General features: G+C 39.2%; 2 long non-coding RNA genes across 2 annotated transcripts in view; one reads left to right on the top strand and one right to left on the bottom strand.

Moving 5' to 3' along the window:
* The window catches only part of LOC129650546 (uncharacterized), a 215,342-nt gene that overhangs the window by 44,511 nt on the left and 153,463 nt on the right, over nucleotides 1-17,368 (bottom strand). The window lies entirely within an intron of this gene.
* LOC129650547 (uncharacterized) lies at nucleotides 2,948-12,483 on the top strand. Its single transcript, XR_008713816.1, has 3 exons — nucleotides 2,948-3,084; nucleotides 3,635-3,747; nucleotides 11,772-12,483. It is a non-coding gene; the product is annotated as an uncharacterized LOC129650547 (long non-coding RNA).

Here is a 17,368-nt window from a genome sequence, read left to right as displayed (position 1 = left end):
AAGAGTGGCTGATTTTATTTTTTGGGAGTTTCAAAATCACTGCAGATGGTGACTGCAGCCATGACATTAAAAGACACATACCTCTTGGAAGGAAAGTTATGACCAACCTAGACAGCATATTAAAAAAGAGAGGCATTACTTTGCCAACAAAGGTCTATCCAGTCAAGTCTATGGTTTTTCCAGTAGTCATGTATGGATGTGTTGGACTATAAAGACTTGTGACTATAAAGAAAGCTGAGCACCAAAGAATTGTTGTTTTTGAACTGTGGTGTTGGAGAAGACTCTTGAGAGTCCCTTGGATTACAAGGAAATCAAACCAGTCCATCTTAAAGGAAATCAGTCCTGAATATTCATTGGAGGGACTGATGCTAAAGCTGAAGCTCCAGTACTTTGGCCACCTGTTGCGAAGAACTGACTCATTGGAAAAGCCCCTGATGCTGGGAAAGACTGAGGGCAGAAGGAGAAGGGACGACAGAGGATGAGATGGTTGGATGGCATTACCAACTCAATGGACATGAGTTTGGGTAAACTCCAGGAGCTGGTGATGGACAGGGAGGCCCGGAATGCTGTGGTCCATGGGGTCACAAAGAGTTGGACATTACTGAGCGACTGAACTGAACTGAAATTCCTTTCCAACCATTTCCCAATTGAATGTCGAGATTCTGTCCTAACTCTGGATCTGGTGATCAGGAATGAGGGTGGAGAATATGTCTTCACAAGGATGTGTTGAGCTGCCAAGCAGAGGCCTCTATTTTGTCTTTAAGCAAGAATAATTTTTACCATTAACAGAAAAGAGGGGTCACTTATGCCGTCCCACAAGGTTCAATGGGATCAGAGGTTTCAAATTTATAGAGTACAGTCATTTGTATGTGCTCATTCAAATCTCAGAGTCCCACAACTTTTGGGTCAGGTCCCTGACTCTGGCAGAGCTGACTTGTTACAGCAGATAATTCAAATTTCTCTGGAGCCCTGCTACTCTTATAAGTCTTAAATCTGATTCTCAGAATTCTCTGCTCTTTCAGATATAAGAAAAAAAGAGTCTCTTTATATATTGCAAGGAGGCCCTCTGATATTCCTATTTTGCCTTAACTTTCAACCCTTTATTGTCTTCTCCAGTGCATCAATATTCAGTTCAGTTCAGTTGCTCAGTTGTTGCAGACTCTTTGCAACTCCATGGACTGCAGCATGCCAGCCTTCCCTGTCCATCACCAACTCCCACAGCTTGCTCAAAATCATGTCCATCATATCGGTGATGCCATCCAACCATCTCATCCTCTGTCGTCCCCCTCTCCTTCTGCCTTTAATCTTGCCCAGCATCAGGGTCTTTTCCAATGAGTCAGTTCTTCGCATCAGGTAGCCAAAGTATTGGAGTCTCAGCTTCAGCATCAGTTCTTCCAATGAATATTCAGGACTGATTTCCTTTAGGATGGACTGGTTTGATCTCCTTGCAGTCCAAGGGACTCTCAAGAGTCTTCTCCAATACCACAGTTCAAAAGCATCAATTCTTTGGCACTCAGCTTTCTTTATGGTCCAACTCTCACATCCATACATGACTACTGGAAAAAACCATAGCTTTGATTATACAAACCTGTGTCGGCAAAGTAATGTCTCTACCTTTTAATATGCTGTCTAGGATTGTCATAGTTTTTCTTCCAAGGAGCAAGCATCTTCTAATTTCATGGCTGCAATCACCATCTGCAGTGACTTTGGAGCCCCCCAAAATAAAGTCTGCCACTGTTTCCCCATCTATTTGCCATGAAGTGATGGGACTAGATGCCACGATTTTATTTTTCGGAATGTTGAGCTTTAAGCCAACTTTTTCACTCTCCTCTTTCACTTTCATCAAGAGGCTCTTTAGTTCTTCTTTACTTTCTGCCATAAGGGTGGTGTCATCTGCATATCTGAGGTTATTAATATTTCTCCCTGCAATCTTGATTCCAGCTTGTGCTTCATCCAGTCTGGCATTTTTCATGATATACTCTGCATATAAGTTAAATAAGCACAGTGACAATATACATCCTTGACATACTCCTTTCCCAATTTGTAAACAGTCTGTTGTTAAATAAATAAACTGAAATAAATTGAACCATCAACATTACCGAGCAACAGACCTTCAATTTCATAATTTTTGTAATAACTTCTCCCACAATTCTCAGTGCCACATAGATTGCACCAGCTAATGCATTCCCTTCCCATATTATCTCATCCATTTTACCACCAGTGAAAATTTTAACCGATCTGCCAGAGGTTATTTGTACTCTACCCATCTGGGTTATGAGGTCATCCATCTCCAAAACCGCATTATAGAGTCAGCTTCCTAAAACCATTTCTTATACTACCATAGGTCTGGTTACCGGAAAACACACTCTGGAGTGAAGATTTGCATATAGGAGGCTTACTGGAGAGAAATTTCCTGAATGGCACCTGTGGGGACAGGGTAGCAGGGAAAGTTGTACGGTGCTGCAAAACGCAGGTGTAGCCAATGCCTTCACTAAACCCTCAGGGAACTCTGGAGAGAGGATGGCCCGTCAAAGTTGTCTGAAAATGAGGCAAGGGGCAGGCTTGGTAACTCCACATGACCCTTCATTGAATGTGGGTTACCCCCATGCAGACACAATCTTAGGAAAGACAGACAGCTGTCTTTGAGGCAGCTCCAGGAGAGGGACAGCTGAGTGCTATCAACACACTACACTCCCGGCAGCTGGGAGAACACGTGCCAGGGTGATCTGGGAAGCTGGCACTCCACAAACAGGAAACAAGCCCTTTCCATGTAATAATGTATTTTGCATATATATATTTTACCCCATAAACAGAGAAGAGAATGTAGTATCTCTAGTAGTATGAGTTTCCTTTCACCAGATTTTCTAAAATGTTCTAACTCTCTGAACTTTGGAATAGCTAAGTATTTGATTTAAATTGGTATAGAACTGCTTCAGATTACTCTTTAACACTTCCCATCAAACAATTTACCTTATATATCTTGTTTTCCAGAATTTGTAAAAATCTGTCATACAGACACAGATATCCAACTTCTTTGAGAGTTTTTTTTTCCTTCCTCTCAAAATTAGTCCTGATTGACTTTTGGTAAATAACCACTCATGGCTAAGAAATAAAAAAATCATGTAAAATAGATAGCCAATGGGAACTTACTGTATGGCTCAGGAAACTCAAACAGGGGTCTGTATCAACCTAGAGGTGTGGGATGGGGAGGGAGATGGGAGGGAGGTTCAAAAGGGAGGGGATATATGTATACCTATGGGTGATTCATGTTGAGATTTGACAGAAAACAGCAGAATTCTGTAAAGCAATTTCAATAAAAAATAAATAAATTTTTAAAAAGAAATAAAAAACTATTAATATATTTTAAGTACCAACAATGGCCCCAGTACATCTACATAAAAAAAAATTAATAATTTTAATGTAGCTGATTACATAGCCAAGGGTTCTGATTTCCTAATTACCTTATAATGGAAAGAGATGAGACAGGGAAACTGTATTGTTCAAAACAATTAATTAATTAATGTTTTAAATTTAGTAGGACTTATAAATTACCACTTTTTTCCAGAAATGAAGTTTACATGTGATAGTTCAGCAAAATATCCTTGATTCTAAGGCAATTCTCACTCTCTTTCAGTTACTTCTTGGAGTGATACTTATCTTTAAGGCAGCTCAAGTGTACAAAACTACTTCCTGGTAGACTAAAGACCCATGACCTGATGACACCTGAGAAGACAAGTTCAACAAAAGGTATGGTTCTCTCCTGCATCTTTTTTTTTTCAGTACAAAGATGAAAGAAGTGATAGACTCACTATGTGTTCAATGATACAATGATGCTGGATGACATTTTTTTTTTAAAAATTTAGAATTTCTTAGCTACTATATTCCATTTGTCTTCTTGGACCAATTTTTAATATGAAGAAAATCAAATAAACCAATCATAAGGAAACATCAGTTGCATTATATTACCCTGCATCTTCTAGCCTGGATATATTATATTCATGGATACTGAATTAGATAATCAGCTAATTCCATTAACCTCTGATGAGTCACAGAGTAAAAAAGATGCTGGGACACACACAGTAGAACAAATTCCAGTATTCAAAGAACACTACAATATAAAACTGATCATTGCAATCACTAGAGACAAATGTCAGTTCTCCAGAAAAAAAAGTCATCCTGACCAATAAATACACTGGGTTAGATAATATGAGGCATGGGCTCTCTGGAGATAAGCAGAGCATTTGATAAAGCCTCTCCTAATACTCTTATGAACAGAATAGAGAAGTATTAGTTGGTTTCCATTGCAACTGGATACATTAGTTTCTGGTTAAATTATCACATTGTCAAAGAACAGATAGGTACTTGCTTAAGAGGTGAGGGCAGAAATGTCTGCACCACATGTGGATGCAATGCAGAGTTTAAAAACATCTGGAATGGGAATTCGCAGGCAGTCCAGTGGTTATGACTCTGCACTTTCACTGCCAAGGGCCAGGTTCAATTGCTAGTTGGGGAAATAATACCCAGGAAGACATACAGCACAGTCAAATAAATAACTATACATAAATGAAATTTAAAAAATAACCAGCTGGGATGAAGTCTTAGTTCCAAGACTAACCTGGCTGGCTCTCTGAGCCAAGTTCATCCTGGCTCTGATGGCCTTTGGCACTTCTCCAATGGGACCCCCATCACATTTGTCTACTAATTCCTGACACTGGCTTTCAGCACAGCTTGCTACTTGAACTGTCCTCCCAGATGGTAAGGTATCTATCTGCAATGCAGGAGACTTGGGTTCGATCCCTGGGTCAGGAAGATCCCCTGGAGAAGGACATGACAACCCACTCCAGTATTCTTGCCTGGGGAATTCCATGGACAGAGGGGCCTGATGGGCTACAGTCCATGGGGTCTCAGAGTCAGACATGGCTGAGCAACTAACACTTTCACTCAGATTCTGCCAGTGCCGTCATAGAGTCTCCACAGAAGTAATACTTGTAAAACCTGGTTTGTGATACAAACTTTTTCTCCCTCCACTGCCCCCTCATTTCTTGTCAGCTCTTTATTATTCTAATCTAAATTTTGAGTTTCTAAGTATCTCAAGATCTTGCCCCTTGATTGCTTTGCCTTTGGCATAGCCTTACAATAGTCTAAGATGAAAATACTTAATACCCTAAAGACGTTAATAAATTTCAAAGGCTGCTGTCTGCCACTGCAGTTTTAGTAGCATGCTGCAAAGCATTGAAAAGAATGAAGAGAATGAAATCAGAGAGACAATTGTACAATTAGATCCAAGGCCAGAAAGAAGCAGAGGCAGGAACCATGGAGGCATTCCAGAGCACTCTCCATGTAAGGAACTGGGCAGCCCTGGCTGATATTTTGAGATTTTGTATGTACAAGTGTGATGACAGGCTAGGATCAAGGTGGAAAGAATACCGTGGACTGCCTTTGAAGGTGCCTAAATAAAATAGTCATGTGGTGCTCTATGGAATGCCGCCTGAGAGGGAAAATGTAACCCACATTCTGGAAGATTTGCCTATTTTATCAGCTCACTTACCATTTGGGATACCGAATTTTATACAGTAGCAACTTCATCTCACTGAAGATCATAGGATAATTTGAGGAGCAAATTATCCTATGATCAAACAATCAAAAGCAATAAATAGAAAGGAGTGTGGAAGGTCACAGTGGTATGATCTTTTCACAGGAACTTTTAAAAGACAATTCTATAGCTGTGCACTCACTATTTTCTCTAATAAAAATAGTATATTTAAGGGAAGTGAACACTATTTCATTCCAATTCAATAACCTAAATCATAGCATAATATGAATTTTCTTTTCCAGTGAGCCATAGTTCTGGATGCTGTTGATTTCTGAAATAAGATCCTACATTGAAAATCTCTCAAAGTTTTATGATTGCCATTTGAAAGACACATGATACAGAAAAAAGATGCAGTAGCTCCTAAAATCACATCAAAATTCACATTCCAAGCATAATTAGCATGAAATTTTATGGATTTAATTTGAAGAATGCTGCAAAATAATTCCTTATTCAAGGAAAATTAGACATTTAGATCACCATCAGTTATGTTTGTTCATATCTTATTATTAAAGTGAATCCTAATTCTATTCACCGAGAATTCCTTTCTTATTTGGAAAAGCACTGTTTCTTCTCATGAGCTCAATAACTGCAAGACTATGGGAGGCAAATACAATACACTTATTATCTAGCCATCATTGGTCTAGTTTTCTTTCACACTAGCAAATATCTCGAGTATTTTACAAAAAAAATCAAATTCTTTTAGGAGCATGACATAATAGAGAAAAACTAATTAGATTTTGTTTATTATTCATTCAGAAGTCAACAAATATTTATTGAAGGATATTGACCATCTAGGCCTTATGTTAATATTATCAAAGTTAACTAATTTATTATAACTTAAGTTCAGTTCAGTTCAGTCACTCAGTCATGTCTGACTCTTTGCGACCCCATGAATTGCAGCATGTGAGGCTTCCCTGTCCATCACCAACTCCCACAGCTTGCTCAAACTCACATCCACCAAGTTGGTGACACCATCCAACCATCTCATCCTCTGTCATCCCCCTCTCCTCCTGCCTTCAATCTTTCCCAGCATCAGGGTCTTTTCCAATGAGTCAGTTTTTTGCATCAGGTGGCCAAAGTATTGGAGTTTCAGCTTTAGCATCAGTTCCTCCAATGAATATTCAGGACTTATTTCCTTTAGGATGGACTGGTTTGATCTCCTTGCTGTCCAAGGGACTCTTCAAGAGTCTTCTCCAACAACACAGTTCAAAAGCGTCAATTCTTCGGTGCTCCGTTTTCTTTATAGTCCAACTGTCACATCCATACATAATAACTCCTGGAAAAACCATAGCTTTGACTAGACAGACCTTTGTTGGCAAAGTAATGTCTCTGCTTTTTATTATTATATTAAATTAATGTTAAATTTATATTATATTAAATTTTATTATAATTTAAGTTACTGCTGTACAAAATGAATGATAATTTACTTTAGTACTGGCTATCATATATGAATTCACAAAGATATTTGAATTTTTTCTCACAAAGTTATAAATGGTACTTGAATTTCATAATGTCACAGATGAACTTTGGCTAGAGTTTGGTCTTAAACAAGAGAACAGAACACAACACATACACACAAGTCATGATCATCTGTTTATTCAGCTAATATAAGAAACCCATTTTTCATTTTAGGAAACGTCTCTCCTCTATTCTCAGACTACATGGTATGAGGAGGGTGGTCTCTACCTTCTCTTTTCAGAGGTGAGCACATGATCGAGCCTGGTCAATCTCAATGTCCATGCTTCCATTTTAGTTCAAATATGATTCAGGATGATCAGACGGCCCATATCAGACTAATCAGAGGCCTCCATGGAACTTCTTCTGAACTACTAGATTATAGAGGCTAAGAACCATCTAGAGGCTAAGAATCAGGAGATGGTGAAGGACAGGGAAGCCTAGTGCACTGCAGTCCATGGGGTCGAAAAGAGCTGGACACAACTGAGCTATTGAACAACAACAAGAACCATTTAAGACAGCTTTGTGGCTGTATGAAGAGAGGCTTCCTTAGAATGAATTCAGAAGAGGAATATAGATTTAGAAAAGGAAGAAAAAGAGAAAGCTTCTTAATATCAACCTAACCTCATAATTCAACCGTGCCTAAATATAGCCTGACCTCTTGAAAATACCAGCTACAGGAATCAGTAGATTCCAATGTGTGCTTCTTTGCTAAAACCAGCCTGAATTGCTTCTGACTTTTTCCACTGAGAGAGTACAGCCAATATACATATATATACCCACAGACTTATGATCCTCTGTTTGCAAAATTTATTTTTCTTACAGCCTTATGAATTTATTTCTCTCTCTCTCTTTCTCTGCCATACACACAGTTCTTAAGAAACCCAGTATTTGTCTTATAGATGACAAAAAAACTCTGACAATATGGTTTTCACCTTCATGGCCAGTAGAATTTTACTGAAACTCAGCAAGTTTTTATCTGATTGATGTGCAGCAACATGTTCTGACTGCTTGCAGAAACTTTTTCAGCCATTGACACAAACGTGACAATACTTCAAATTGTGCATCAGCCCTCCATCTGTATAGCATCATTTCTGCCCCAACTCTGAAAACTTAGCTCACATTTGTCACAGAGTTGGAGTCACATAAATTACCAAAAAATGTTGGGCTGAAAATGATGTAACACCTGGAAGTCCTCACCCATGACTCCAGAGGCATCTGCTTTTAGCTGGAGCTTTATTCCTTATCAGTGCCAAGTTGAGACTGGTTTAATTATGTGATTTCCAGGTCTTTGGCTGACAGCATATTGTCAGTCTGCTCCATTGTAGCAGAAATCCATAATTGTCTTCAGCTGCAAACAAATGTAATGCTGACTCTAAAGAGGCACATGTCTTCTGTTCCTCTGATCAATAGCTTTGGTCTGTCCCATCAAGATGTCATCAGTACACAGCATCTCAAGGTTGGCTACATTTAATATAATATATATTGTGGGATTATTTGACACAACACTAGTTGTTAAATTTTCTTTCAAGATGGTAGAATTGGGACTACCAGGTTACTAAGTGGGCTTATATTGTATTAGATTCTAAAGCTAGAGCAGAAGAAGAGCTGGAGTATGAAACTGACCCCTAACATACAAACATAACAGATTTCCTGAGTTCAAATATCAGACTTTTGAGCAAGTTGCCTAACTCCCCCAATCCTCAGTTTCCTCATCTGTAAAATAGGAAAATGCAGAAGTAGTATATAGGCAGAGGTTTCTGATAAATTATATAATTCATTGAGAGTTCAAGAAACAATAGCTATTAATGTCAATAACTAATAATATTAACTGTCAATAGACGTTGTTTAGTCTCTATGTTGTGTCCGACTCTTTGCAACCCCGTGGACTGTAGTCTACTAGGCTCCTCTGTCCATGGGATTCTCCAGGCAAGAATATTGGAGTGGGTTTCCATGCCCTGCTCCAGGGGATCTTCCTGACCCAAGGACTGAACCCGCATCTCTTAGTCTCCTGCACTGGCAGGTGGGTTCTTTACCACTAGTGCCTCCCGGGAAGCCCACAAGTGTATTTGTATGTATTTAGCATTCAGCATGAATCAGTCCTGGTCAGACAAAAAAAATCCTACTCTCTAAATTCTTATTATCATGGAAAAGACATTAGCAAGGATAACTTTAACACATAAAGTAGCCTTTCCTACTATTTAACAAATTCCTTTCACAATAGTATAGCTCAACACTGTCAGACAGCCTTTTCTGTGAACAATGATGCAAATGTCATACAACTGCACCATCCAAAATGATAGCCACCAGTTATACACACTACTGAGCAGTTGGGATGTTGCTAGTGTAAATGGGAAACTAAACTTTTTATTTTATTTCACTTTAACTAATTTAAATTGCAATAACTGCATGCAGCTGGTTGCTACCATACTCAACAGTACAGAGGCAGAACGTCTTCAATTCCTTAGACAACGGGTCTGCCATTTTTTTGCATTGTATGTTATAATGATATGATTTTAGGTTGAAAATATATTGCATTATAAATCCCATTTAAATGTAATCTTCAACAAATTGTACATTTACATATAATATATACCCACCATGTAGAGAAACAAGTTTTGACATTGTACATGCTAATTAATATAGACTGAAAGTGAAAGTCACTCAGTCATGTCCAGATCTTTACGACCCCATGGACTGTAGCCCACCAGGCTCCTCTGTCCATAGGATTCGCCAGGTAAGAATAGTGGAGTGGGCTGCCACGCCCTCCTCCAGGGGATCTTTCTAATCCAGGGATTGAACCTGCATCTCTTAAGTCTCCTGCAGTGGCAGGCAGGTTCTTTACCACTAGCGCCACCTAGCAAGCCCATAAATGTAGATTAATTATGTAAAAAAAAGCGTAATTTTAAAAATATGCTATTTTGATACTTGGGAGCCAAGAATATAATTAAATTTAACTATGAGGAAGGCACCAGCTGCGTTGCTTAGAGTAAGGACAAGGCCTGAATGCCCGAGGGCAATCTGAGGGAACTAACTTGGGTTAACAAAGCAGACTGTGAGATAGCTACCATGAAAAAGGCCCTAAAACCAAAGACACCACCAGGCCTGCTCACAGAACAAAGGACTGAGCAGAGCTAGCTGGCTGCAGGCCAGCCCATTCCCCTACCCCGCCTCCGACAGGCAGGCGAGGGCAGCCAGAGCCGGAAGGGGACAATTGTGGCCCCAGAGAGGCATTATCTATCAAACTGCAAGCAGGCTTTGTTGCTAACCAAGACTTCTTGGGATTCTGGATGGTCAACATCTGCTGAGAAGGTGCGCCAGTTGTACACCCAGAAAACCAAGCAGCAGGGACGGGGGAGGTGATAAGTCACAGCGACTGTGCTTGCCAAACACCTGGCCACCTGAGCTGCTGCTCGGACCTGGGAAGGGCACAAACGCAGGCCCAACCGACTCTGCGCCTTTGAGGACTACCCGAGTACTTGAACTTGAGTGGCTTAGACCTGGGAAGTGCATACAACCCAGGGCCGGCCTCAGACAGTTCCTGACAGAGCAACCTAGAGCCTAAGCAGTGTAGACAGGGAAAGCACACACGCTGTGAGTGGGGGCAAACACAGTGTGGTGGAGACACTGCGAGCACACGCCGGTGTTATTTGTATGAAGCATCCCTCCCTCCCCACAGCACGACTGAACAAGTGAGCCTAAAAAAGTATCCACCACCGCCCCCTTGCCTCAGGGCAGAAATTAGACACTGAAGAGACCAGCAAACAGAAGAGGCTAAAACAGAGGGAACCTCCTTGGAATTGACAGGTGCAATAAATTAAAACCCTGTAGTTAGTATGACTACATAGGAAGGGGCCTATAGATCTTGAGAAATATAAGCCGAATCAAGGAGCTATCCGAAAGTGAACTGACCCCACACTGCCCACAACAACACCAGAGAAAGTCCTAGATATATTTTACTATTTTTACTATCATTCTTTAATTTTTTTAACTTTTTAATTTTTAAGTCCTCAGTTACTCCTTTAATTTTCATTTTTATAACCTACTATTACTTTGCAAAAAAAAAAGAGAGAGAGAGAGACCCTATTTTTTAAAGCAAACTTCATATACATATATTTTATAATTTTTGTGACCTTTTTTTCTTTAATATTGAATTTTTGAAAATCCAACCTCTACTCTAGATTTTTAATCTTTGCTTTTTGGTATTTGTTACCAGTTTTGTACCTATAAGAACCCAATCTTCAGTACCCATTTTTACTTGGGAGTGAGATTACTGGCTTGACCACTCTCTCCCTCTTTGGACTCTCCTTTTTCTCCACCAGGTCGCCTCTATCTCCTCCCTCCCCCTTCTCTTCTCTACCCAGCTCTGTGAATCTCTTTGTGTGTTCTGGACTGTGGAGAACACTAAGGAACTGATTATTGGCTGGATCTGTCTCTCTGCTTTTGATTCCCCCCTTTATCCTCCTGGCCACCTCTGTCTCCTTCCTCCCTCCTCTCTGTATAACTCCATGAACATCTCTGAGTGGTCCAGACTGTGAAGCACATATAAGGAAGTGATTACTGGCTAGCTTGCTCTCTCCTCTTTTGATTCCACCTCATCTCATCCTGGTCACCTCTATCTCCCTCCTCCTTCTCCTCATCTCCATGTAACTCTGTGAACCTCTCTGGGTGTCCCTCACTGTGGAGAAACTTTTCATCTTTAACCTAGATGTTTTATCAACAGTGCTGTATAGATGGAGAACTCTTGAGGCTACTGTAAAAATAAGACTGAAAACCAGAAGCAGGAGGCTTTAACTCCAAATCCTGAGAAAACCAGAGAACTCCTGACTCCAGGGAATATTAATCGACAGGAGCTCATTAAATGCCTCCATACCTATACTGAAACCAAGAACTACCCAAGGACCAATAAGTTCCAGAGCAAGACAAACCACACAAATTCTCCAGCAACACAGGAACATAGCCCTGAGCTTCAATATACAGGCTGCCCAAAGTCACTCCAAACCCAGTGACATCTCATAACTCATTACTGGACACTTCATTGCACTCCAGATCTCTCTGGAGATCTCTCAAAAATCCAGCTCCACCCACTAGAACACCGACACAAGCTTCTCTAAGCAGGAAATCTTGACAAGCCACCTGTACAACCCCACCCACAGCGAGGAAACTCCACAATAAAGAGAACTCCACAAACAGCCAGAATACAGAAAGGCCACCCCAAGCACATTAATATAAACAAGATGAAGAGACAGAGGAATACCCAGCAGGTAAAGGAACAGGATAAATGCCCATCAAACCAAACAAAAGAGGAAGAGATAGGGAATCTACCTGATAAAGAATTCCGAATAATGATAGTGAAAAAAAAAAAATCTTGAAAACAAAATGGAATCACAGATAAATAGCCTGGAAACAAGGATTGAGAGGATGCAAGGAAGGTTTAACAAAGACCTAGAAGAAATAAAAAAGAGTCAATATATAATGAATAATGCAATAAATGATATCAACACTCTGGAGGGAACAAATAGTAGAATAATGGAGGCAGAAGATAGGATTAGTGAAGTAGAAGATAGAATGGTATAAATAAATGAATCAGAAAGGAAAAAAGAAAAATGAATTAAAAGAAATGAGGACAATCTCAGAGACCTATGGGACAATGTTAAACACCCCAACATTCGAATCATAGGAGTCCCAGAAGAAGAAGACAAAAAGAAAGACTATGAGAAAATACTTGAGGAGATAATAGTTGAAAACCTCCCTAAAATGGGGAAGGAAATAATCATCCAAGTCCAAGAAACCCAGAGAGCCCCAGGATAAACCCAAGGCAAAACACCTCAAGACACATATTAATCAAATTAACAAAGATCAAACACAAAGAACAAATATTAAAAGCAGCAAGGGAAAAACAACAAATAACACACAACGGGATTCCCATAAGGATAACAGCTGATCTTTCAATATAAACTCTTCAGGCCAGGAGGGAATGGCAGGACATACTAAAGTGATGAAAGAAAATAACCTACAGCCCAGATTACTGTACCCAGCAAGGATCTCATTCAAATATGGAGGAGAAATCAAAAGCTTTACAGACAAGCAAAAGCTGAGTGAATTAAGTACCACCAAACCAGCTCTGCAACAAATGCTAAAGGATATTCTCTAGACAGGAAACATAAAAAGGGAGTATAAACTTGAACTCAAAACAATAAAGTAAATGGCATCGGGATCATACTTATCAATAATTACCTTAAACGTAAATGGGTTGAATGCCCCAACCAAAAGACAAAGACTGGCTGAATGGATACAAACAAGACCCCTATATATGTTGTCTACAAGAGACCTACCTCAAAACAAGGGACACATACAGACTGAAAGTGAAAGGCTGGAAAAAGTTATTCCACACAAATAGAGACCAAAAATAAAGCAGGAGTAGCAATACTCATATCAGATAAAATAGACTTTAAAACAAAGGCTGTGAAAAGAGACAAAGAAGGACACTACATAATGATCAAAGGATCAATCCAAGAAGAAGATATAACAATTATAAATATATATGCACCCGACATAGGAGCACTGCAATATGTAAGACAAATGCTAACAAGTATGAAAGGGGAAATTAACAATAGCACAATAATAGTGAGAGACTTTAATATCCCACTCACATCTATAGATAGAACAACTAAACAGAAAGTTAACAAGGAAACACAAACTTTAAATGATACAATAGACCAGTTAGACCTAATTGATATCTATAGGACATTTCATCCCAAAACAATGAATTTCACCTTTTTCTCAAAGGCACACAGAACCTTGCCCAGGATAGACAACATCCTGGGCCATAAATCTAGCTTGGTAAATTCAAAAAAATTGAAATCATTTCAAGCATCTTTTCTGACCACAATGCAGTAAGATTAGATCTCAATTACAGGGGAAAAACTATTTAAAGTTCCAACATATGGAAGCTGAACAACACGCTGCTGAATAACCAACAAATCACAGAAGAAATCAAAATATGCATAGAAACGAATGAAAATGAAAACACAACAACCCAAAACCTGTGGGACACTGTAAAAGCAGTGCTAAGGGGACGGTTCATAGCAATACAGGCACACCTCAAGAAACAAGAAAAAAGTCAAATAAATAACCTAACTCTACACCAAAAAGCCCCTTGATGAAAGTGAAAGTGGAGAGTGAAAAAGTTGGCTGAAAGCTCAACATTCAGAAAACAAAGATCATGGCATCCGGTCCCATCACTTCATGGGAAATAGATGGGGAAACAGTGTCAGACTTTATTTTTTGGGGCTCCAAAATCACTGCAGATGGTGACTGCAGCCATGAAATTAAAAGACGCTTACTCCTTGGAAGGAAAGTTATGACCAACCTAGATAGCATATTCAAAAGCAGAGACATTACTTTGCCAACAAAGGTCCGTCTAGTCAAGGCTATAGTTTTTCCAGTGGTCATGTATGGATGTGAGAGTTGGACTGTGAAGAAGGCTGAGCACCAAAGAATTGATGCTTTTGAACTGTGGTGTTGGAGAAGACTCTTGAGAGTCCCTTGGACTGCAAGGAGATCCAACCAGTCCATTCTGAAGGAAATCAGCCCTGGGATTTCTTTGGAAGGAATGATGATAAAGCTGAAACTCCAGTACTTTGGCCACCATATGCGAAGAGTTGACTCATTGGAAAAGATTCTGATGCTGGGAGAGATTGAGGGCAGGAGGAGAAGGGGACAACAGAGGGTGAGATGGCTGGATGGCATCACTGACTCGATGGACATGAGTCTGAGTGAACTCCTGGGGTTGGTGATGGACAGGGAGGCCTGGAGTGCTGTGATTCATGGGGTCACAAAGAGTCGGACACGACTGAGCAACTGAACTGCACTGAACTGACACCTAAAGCAACTAGAAAAAGAAGAAATGACGAACCCCAGGGTTAGAAGAAGGAAAAAAATCTTAAAAATTAGGGCAGAAATAAATGCAAAAGAAACAAAAGAGACCATAGCAAAAATCAACAAAGCCAAAAGCTGGTTCCTTTAAAGGATAAATAAAATTGACAAACCATTAGCCAGCTCATCAAGAAACAAAGGGAGAAAAACCAGGTCAATAAAATTAGAAATGAAAATGGAGAGATCACAACAGACAACACAAAAATACAAAGGATCATAAGAGACTACTATCAGCAATTATATGCCAATAAAATGGACAACTTGGAAGAAATGGACAAATTCTTAGAAAAGTACAACTTTCCAAAACTGAACCAGGAAGAAATAGAAAATCTTAGCAGACCCATCACAAACATGGAAATTGAAACTGTAATCAGAAATCTTCCAGCAAACAAAAGCCCAGGTCCAGAAGGCTTCACAGCTGAATTCTACCAAAAATTTAGAGAAGAGGTGACACCTATTCTACTCAAACTCTTCCAGAAAATTGCAGAGGAAGGTAAACTTCCAAACTCATTCTATGAAGCCACCATCACCCTAATACCAAAACCTAAGAAAGATGCCACAAAAAAAGAAAACCACAGGCCAATATCACCAATGAACATAGAAAAAAAAAAAATCCTTAACAAAATTCTAGCAATCAGAATCCAACAACACATTAAAAAGATCATACACCATGACCAAGTAGGCTTTATCCCAGGGATGCAAGGATTCTTCAATATCCACAAATCAATCAATGTAATACACCACATTAACAAATTGAAAAGTAAAAGCCATATGACTATCTCAATAGATGCAGAGAAAGCCTTTGACAAAATTCAACATCCATTTATGATAAAAACTCTCCAGAAAGCAGGAATAGAAGGAACATACCTCAACATAATAAAAGCTATATATGACAAGCCCACAGCAAACATTATCCTCAATGGTGAAAAATTGAAAGCATTTCCCCTAAAGTCAGGAACAAGACAAGGGTGCCCACTTTCACTACTACTATTCAACATAGTTTTGGAAGTTTTGGCCACAGCAGTCAGAGCAGAAAAAGAAATAAAAGGAATCCAAACTGGAAAAGAAGAAGTAAAACTCTCACTGTTTGCAGATGACATGATCCTCTACATAGAAAACCCTAAAGACTCCACCAGAAAATTACTAGAACTAATCAATGAATATAATAAAGTTGCAGGATATAAAATCAACACACAGAAATCCCTTGCATTCCTATACACTAATAATGAGAAAATAGAGAAATTAAGGAAACAATTCCATTCACCATTGCAATGAAAAGAATAAAACACTTAAGAATATATCTACCTAAAGAAACTAAAGACCTATATATAGAAAACTATAAAACACTGGTGAAAGAAATCAAAGAGGACACTAATAGATGGAGAAATATACTGTGTTCATGGATCGGAAGAATCAATATAGTGAAAATGAGTATACTACCCAAAGCAATTTATAGATTCAATGCAATCCCTATCAAGCTACCAATGGTATTTTTCACAGAGCTAGAACAAATAATTTCACAATTTGTATGGAAATACAAAAAACATTGAAAAGCCAAAGAAATCTTGAGAAAGAAGAATGGAACTGGAGGCATCGGCCTGCTTGACCTCTGGCTCTACTACAAAGCCACAGACATCAAGATAGTATGGTACTGGCACAAAGACAGAAATATAGATCAATGGAACAAAATAGAAAGCCCAGAGATAAATCCATGCACCTATGGACACCTTATCTTTGACAAAGGAGGCAAGAATATACAGTGGAGAAAAGACAATCTCTTTAACAAGTGGTGCTGGGAAAACTGGTCAACCACTTGTAAAAGAATGAAACTAGAACACTTTCTAACACCATACACAAAAATAAACTCAAAATGGATTAAAGATCTAAATGCAAGACCAGAAACTATAAAACTCTGAGAGGAGAACATAGGCAAAACACTCTCTGACATAAATCACAGCAGGATCCTCTATGACCCACCTCCCAGAATATTGGACATAAAAGCAAAAATAAACAAATGGGACCTAATTAAACTTAAAAGCTTCTGCACAACAAAGGAAACTATCAGATCAGATCAGTCGCTCAGTCATGTCCGACTCTTTGCGATAAGCAAGGTGAAAAGACAGCTTTCAGAATGGGAGAAAATATTAGCAAATGAAGCAACTGACAAACAACTAATCTCAAAAATATACAAGCAACTCCTGCAGCTCAATTCCAGAAAAATAAACGATCCAATCAAAAAATGGGCCAAAGAATAAACAGACATTTCTCCAAAGAAGGCATACAGATGGCTAACAAACACATGAAAAGATGCTCAACATCACTCATTATCAGAGAAATGCAAATCAAAACCACAATGAAGTGCCATTTCACACCAGTCAGAAT

This window comes from Bubalus kerabau, chromosome 4 (assembly GCF_029407905.1).
Source record: "Bubalus kerabau isolate K-KA32 ecotype Philippines breed swamp buffalo chromosome 4, PCC_UOA_SB_1v2, whole genome shotgun sequence".
In the NCBI taxonomy this organism is placed as follows: Eukaryota; Metazoa; Chordata; class Mammalia; order Artiodactyla; family Bovidae; genus Bubalus; species Bubalus kerabau.
This window is presented reverse-complemented; position numbering and strand designations above follow the sequence as displayed.